This window comes from Budorcas taxicolor, chromosome 18, assembly GCF_023091745.1.
Source record: "Budorcas taxicolor isolate Tak-1 chromosome 18, Takin1.1, whole genome shotgun sequence".
In the NCBI taxonomy this organism is placed as follows: Eukaryota; Metazoa; Chordata; class Mammalia; order Artiodactyla; family Bovidae; genus Budorcas; species Budorcas taxicolor.
In genome coordinates, this window is record NC_068927.1 from 53,093,901 (window position 1) to 53,100,688 (window position 6,788).

The window sequence follows — 6,788 nt, forward strand, 5'->3', positions numbered from 1 at the left end:
CAGACAGGCTTCATTACCAACATGACCTCTGAGGGTCATGAAATGAAATTGACAGATTTAATCTTCACCACTACTTGTGATAGGCACCATCCTGTTTTCAGAAGAATCTGAGGTTCAAGAAGGAATATCACATTGGTGATCGTGCAGCTAAAAGGTGGCAGATCTTCAGATTTTAATCATTGAGTCACATTGAGAGGGAGAAAGAGACTGCATTCCTGAGAGAGGGGACACGGCTGTATCAGTATCAATACTTGGCTACATAACAAGCCCCTCCAAACCGCAGTTGCTTAGAATAATTGCCTATATAAACATCCTTATATATATTTATTTGGCTGCATTGGGTGTTAGTTGTGGCACACAATATCTTTAATAAGTCATGCAGGATCCCTTTCGTGGCACATGGACACTCTAGTTGCAGCTCCCAGGCTTAGATGCTCGGTGGCATCTGGGATCTTCGATTCCCGCCAGGGATTGAACTTCAGTCCTCTGCATTGAAGAGGATTGTCCTGGCTGGCTGGGCCACATGTTATCTATCACCGTGCAGGTTAGCCTGGACTTCCCCATGTGGTCATGGTGGCAGGGGTCCCCAGGGCAGCAAGAGAGATCATCCCAGTCCATGAGCACTTGTCAAGCCTCTGCTTGCATCACGTTTGCTGTGAGTCCAGTAGTCAAGCAGATCCAAAGACCAGGTCTAAAGTCAGGATGAGAAGGGTCTACCCAAGGCCATGGCTGCAGACATGCTGAACAGACTGGGGGCATTAATGGGCCACGCTAGTTCTAGAGCTAAGAAGTTTACTATCACAGCCCCCAAGGTTAAACAATTATTAGGCCACCTCAACTCCTCCAGGGTGGCAAAACTCTTAAAGTCACTGGACTGCAGCCCAGGGAATTCTATCCTGCACACACCCCCACCATCCCTCCTCTCCAGGGACCCAGGAGGCCTCACCCTTGGACCCCTCCTCCATCAGACACAGGGGTCTAGGCTTCCAGCTGACAGTCAGAATCCCAAGCATCTTCCCCCTCCTTTTAAACCTGCAATGAACACACAAGCACAATGGAATTTCTACTTTTTATTCACTCCTCCAAAAGCACACAGGTCAACCCACCCTTGAGTCTCCCGGCTTCATGGTTCCTCATCTCAATGGACACAAGTCTATCATAGTCCAGACAAGTAGGAAATTCATCTAAGTTGTTGAGGCTCTGTTCCTCCTCTGCTTCTGGCAAGAACAACATTAGGATTTATCAGACATTTTCTATAATTTCTGCCTTCAAGGGCCTTCCAGCCTGCAGGTGCCATGTAGACTCACCCTGAAGGCAGCCAGTTGTCCCTCCACAAGGGAGTCTTCAGTCTTTTCTGTTTGGATGTTCCCAGAGACCGATGCCTCACTAGCAACTTGCTGCCTCCAGAACTTAAAATTCAATCTATATAAGAGTCATGATTTAAAAGGCAACCACTCCAAAAGATAGTCGTGACACCCAATGGTAACTACTTAAACACAATTAGCACACTCCATGAGGGCCAGTGACACAAGGAAACAAAACTGGGTCTTGCTTTCTCAGAGTCAATCTCAGGCAGGAGTCCCCTTGGTGGGAGGACAGAGGGAATTTGGAACAGAGAAGCATAGTGTAGAGATGTCCGACAGGGCCAAGTTAGAGATGGTGTCAGAGAGGAGGGCACCCTGAGCAAAGGCACGGGGGTGAGACTAATGCTTGCATTCCCTGTGTTCCAAGCTTCCAGGAAGGGCTGCAAGTCTATTACTGTGGACCAGAGAGAACAAATGTGCCTACAAGGAATGCTCACAATAGCCCTGCAGGTAGATGCCATTTGCTGACTCACTTGCAAAAGGCCACCCCTATGGTCAAAGGGCTGTCTGGCCCTAGGGCAAGGCACACGGGATTCCCCATGATACTAGGGGTGGGTTATCCAATACTGTCACTATTCAGCACCTGTGGCTGCTGCAACTGGGAAACTGAAGTTTACCTGTGAATTACTTCTGATTGATTTAAAAATTGCTCTTCATCATCCTGACTAGTAAACTATTCAACATCACTGGGACGACCTGGGTATAAGAATCAACTTCTCCAAATGTGAGAGAAGTTTCATGAAATCTAAACAGAGGCCAAGTATTTCAATGAAAATTTATCATCTGAATTGAGATGTGCTAGGATAAACATGCACCAGATTTCAAAGACTTAGCATAAAAAAGAATGTGAGATATCTCATTAGTGCTTTCCTATACTGATTACTTGTTAAAATAACAGTATTTTGAATACATTGACATGAGACATATTAGAATTGGTGTCACCTATTTCCTTTTCCTTTTTTAAGTGAGTACTGCTGCTAAGTCACTTCATTCATGTCCAACTCTGTGCGACCCCATAGACGGCAGCCCACCAGGCTCCCCCGTCCCTGGGATTCTCCAGGCAAGAACACTGGAGTGGGTTGCCATTCCCTTCTCCAATGCATGAAAGTGAAAAGTGAAAGGGAAGTCGCTCAGTCATGTCTGACCCTTAGCATGGACTGCAGCCTACCAGGCTCCTCCATCCATGGGATTTTCCAGGCAAAAGTACTGGAGTGGGGTGCCATTAACTATCTGTGTGGCCTATGGGCTCCTCAGAAGGTTCAGTGGTAAAGAACTGACCTGCCAAAGCAGGAGAGGCAGGTTCAGTCACTGGGTTGGGAAGATCCCCTGGAGAAGGAGATTGCAACCCACTCCAGTATTCTTGCCTGGAGAATTCCACAGTCAGAGAAGCCTGGCAGGCTACAGTCTATGGGGTTGCAAAGAGTCAGACACAACTGAGCTACTAACACATACATACATATTTATATGAAATGTCCAGGATAGACAAATTCATAGAAACAGAAAGTACATCAGTGGTACATATACATACTAGTATAAACTAGACAATCAAAAGGACCTACTGTATAGCACAGAGAACTACAGTTAATATTTTATAATAACCTATTAAGGAAGAGAATCTGAAAATATATATACATGTACATGTACATATAACTGAATCACTATATTGTACACCTGAAACTAATAAGACATTGTAAATCAACTTTACTTCAATATTTTAAAAAATTGGAAAAGATGAGTTTAAACTAAAATAATAATACAGTTTTTATCTTGAGGATTTAAAAATTTAAAAAGTTAGTATCATGTTGATTTACAGATGACATGATCCTCTACATAGAAAACCCTAAAGATTCCACCAGAAAATCACTAGAGCTAATTAGGAATATAGTAAAGTTGCAGGATATAAAATTACACACAGAAATCCCTTGCATTCCTATACACTAACAATGAGAAAACAGAAAGAGAAATTAAGGAAACAATTCCATTCACTGTTGCAATGAAAAGAATAAAATATTTAGGGATAAATCTACCTAAAGAAACAAAAGACCTATATATATAAAACTATAAAACAATGATGAAAGAAATCAAAGATGACACAAATAGATGGAAAAATATACCATGTTCATGGATTGGAAGAATCAATATAGTGAAAATGAGTATACTACCCAAAGCAATCTATAGGTTCAATTCAACCCCTATCAAGCTACCAATGGTAATTTTCAGAGAACTAGAACAAATAATTTCACAATTTGTGTGGAAATACAAAAAACCTTGAATAGCCAAAGCAATCTTGAGAAAGAAGAATGGAACTGCAGGAATCAACCTGCCGGACTTCAGACTATACTACAAAGCTACAGTCATCAAGACAGTATGGTACTGGCACAAAGACAGAAATATAGATCAATGGAACAAAATAGAAAGCCCAGAGATAAATCCACGCACCTATGGACACCTTATCTTTGACAAAGGAGGCAAGAATATACAATGGAGAAAAGACAATCTCTTTAACAAGTGGTCCTGAGAAAACTGGTCAACCACTTGCAAAAGAATGAAACTAGAACACTTCCAACACCATACACAAAAATAAACTCAAAATGGATTAAAGATCTAAATGTAAGACCAGAAACTATAAAGCTTCTAAAGGAAAACATAGGCAAAACACTCTCTGACATAAATCACAGCAGGATCTTCTATGACCCACCTCCCAGAGTAATGAAAATAAAAGCAAAAATAAACAAATGGGACCTAATTAAACTTAAAAGCTTTCGCACAATGAAGGGAACTATAAGTAAGGTGAAAAGACAGCCCTCAGAATGGAAGAAAATAATAGCAAACAAAGCAACTGACAAAGAATTAATCTCAAAAATATAGAAGCAGCTCCTGCAGCTCAATTCCAGAAAAATAAACGACCCAATCAAAAAATGGGCCAAAGAACTAAACAGACATTTCTCCAAAGAAGACATACAGATGGCTAACAAGCACATGAAAAGATGCTCAACATCACTCATTATCAGAGAAATGAAAATCCAAACCACAATGAGGTACCATCTCATGCCAGTCAGAATAGCTGCTATCCAAAAATCTACAAACAATAAGTGCTGGAGAGGGTGTGGAGAAAAGGGAATCCTCTTACACTGTTGTTGGGAATGCAAACTAGTACAGCCACTATGGAGAACAGTGTGGAGAGTCCTTAAAAAACTGGAAATAGAACTGCCATATGACCCAGCAATCCCACTGCTGGGCATACAGACCAAGGAAACAGGAACTGAAAGAGACACATGTACCCCAAATGTTCATCACAGCACTGTTTATAATAGCCAGGATATGGAAGCAACCTAGATGTCCATCAGCAGATGAATGGATAAGAAAGCTGTGGTACATATACACAGTGAAATATTACTCAGCTATTAAAAAGAATGTATTTGAATCAGTTCTAATGTGGTGGATGAAACTGAACTGGAGCCTATTATACAGAGTGAAGTAAGTCAGAAAGAAAAACACCAATACAGTATATTAACGCATAGATATGGAATTTAGAAAGATGGTAACAATGACCCTATATGTGAGACAGCAAAAGAGACACAGATGTAAAGAACAGACTTTTGGACTCTGGGAGAAGGCGAGGGTGGGATGATTTGAGAGAATAGCATTGAAACATCTATATTAACTTATGTGAAATAGATTGCCAGTCCAGGTTCAATGCATGAGACAGGGTGCTCAGGGCTGGGGCACTGGGATGATCCTGAGGGATGGGATGGGGAGGGAGGTGGGAAGGGGGTTTAGGATGGGGAACACATGTACACCCATGACTGATTCATGTCAATGTATGGCAAAAACAACTACAATATTGTAAAGTAGTTAGCCTCCAATTAAATTAATTAATTTTTAAAAAATCGTGTTGATTTAAAAGTACATCAGCAGCATTTAATGCAGATTGATTAAGTTCAATTGAGTAATAAATAAATAAATAAACAATTGAATTCCCTATTTTTTAAAAAAAACAACAACAACAGTTGCCAGGGAGCAATGTGGGGATAGTGGACTAGGGAGTGAACGCTTAATGGTTCTGGGGTTTTTGGGGGTGATGAAAGTGTTCTGGATTAGACACTGCAATGAATGCTGAAGACTGTGAGTATACTAAACCCCCTGAATTATATACTTTCAATGGTAAAAATTATTCACTGTATATTATGTGAATTTTATCTCATGAAGAAAGAAGAGAGTGTTCGGTGTTGGGTAAGTATCAGCGGTTAGGAAAAAGGCTTAAGCACAAGCTGACTCATCTGGGGCCCAGGTCTGTGTGCACCTGTCTCAGGAAGACAGGATTCATGACAGTGGAATAAATGGGACATGAAAGATTTTCAAAGTCCCTGAGACATCTTGTTAAAACAACTGTTTCAAGATAAATATCACTTGATATTGTTTCTATGCGGAATCTAAAAAAAAAAAAGGTTACAATGAACTTATCTAGAAGACAGAAACAGACACACAGACTTAGAGAACAAATTTATGGTTACCAGGGCGAATGTAGTGGAGGCGGAGCGGCAGATTAGGAGTTTAGGAACAGACAACCAACAGGAACCTACTCTACAACACAGGGAACTCTACTCAGTACTCTGTAAGAACCTGAGTGGGAAAAGAATCTGAAAAAGGATACACATATATGTATAACGGAATCACACTGCTGTACACTTGAAATTAACACAACACTGTTAATCAACTCTATCTCAATATAAAATAAAAATAAAAGGGACACCCTGGTGGTCCAGTGGTTAAGACTCAGAGCTTCCACTGCGGAGGAACAGGTTCAGTTCTTGGTTGGGGAACTAAGATCCCCATGCCACCCAGTGCAGCCAACATTTTTCAAAGTTAAATTAAAAATTTTAAAGAAAGGTTCCGCATCCATGAAAAGCTATGTCATTCCTCATTTGAAAGAGTAAGGTAGAATTTGACACCATGATAAGAGACCTCTAAGATACAGCTTCTTGGAAAAAAGCAAGAGAGAGGAATATGTACATACTATGTACTTTTAAAAGGGGGGGGGCGGGTGAACACATATGCTTGTATATGGACAGAGTGACCTGGGGAACCACATGAGAAGCTGCTCACAATGACTGCCACAGGAAGGAAGACCTAAGCAGCAGGGATGGGGAGGTAGGGCTGCAGGGGACTGAAGCAGGCGGCCTGTGATGAGGACTTCCTTTTCAGTGTGCACTCTCCCTTTGGGGCCTTTTGAGTCAGGCACCATATGCAAATCACACCCATTTGAAAAGCAAAGTTAATAAAAGCACAGCGGCTACCTCCAACAATGGAATACCATGCAGAAATGAGAATGAACCCTCTAGAGGCACACCAGCAAGAAGGATGAAACTGACAGAATGAAACTAACACACAAAGCTGGCAAAGATCAGACCTGCTGGAGGCAGA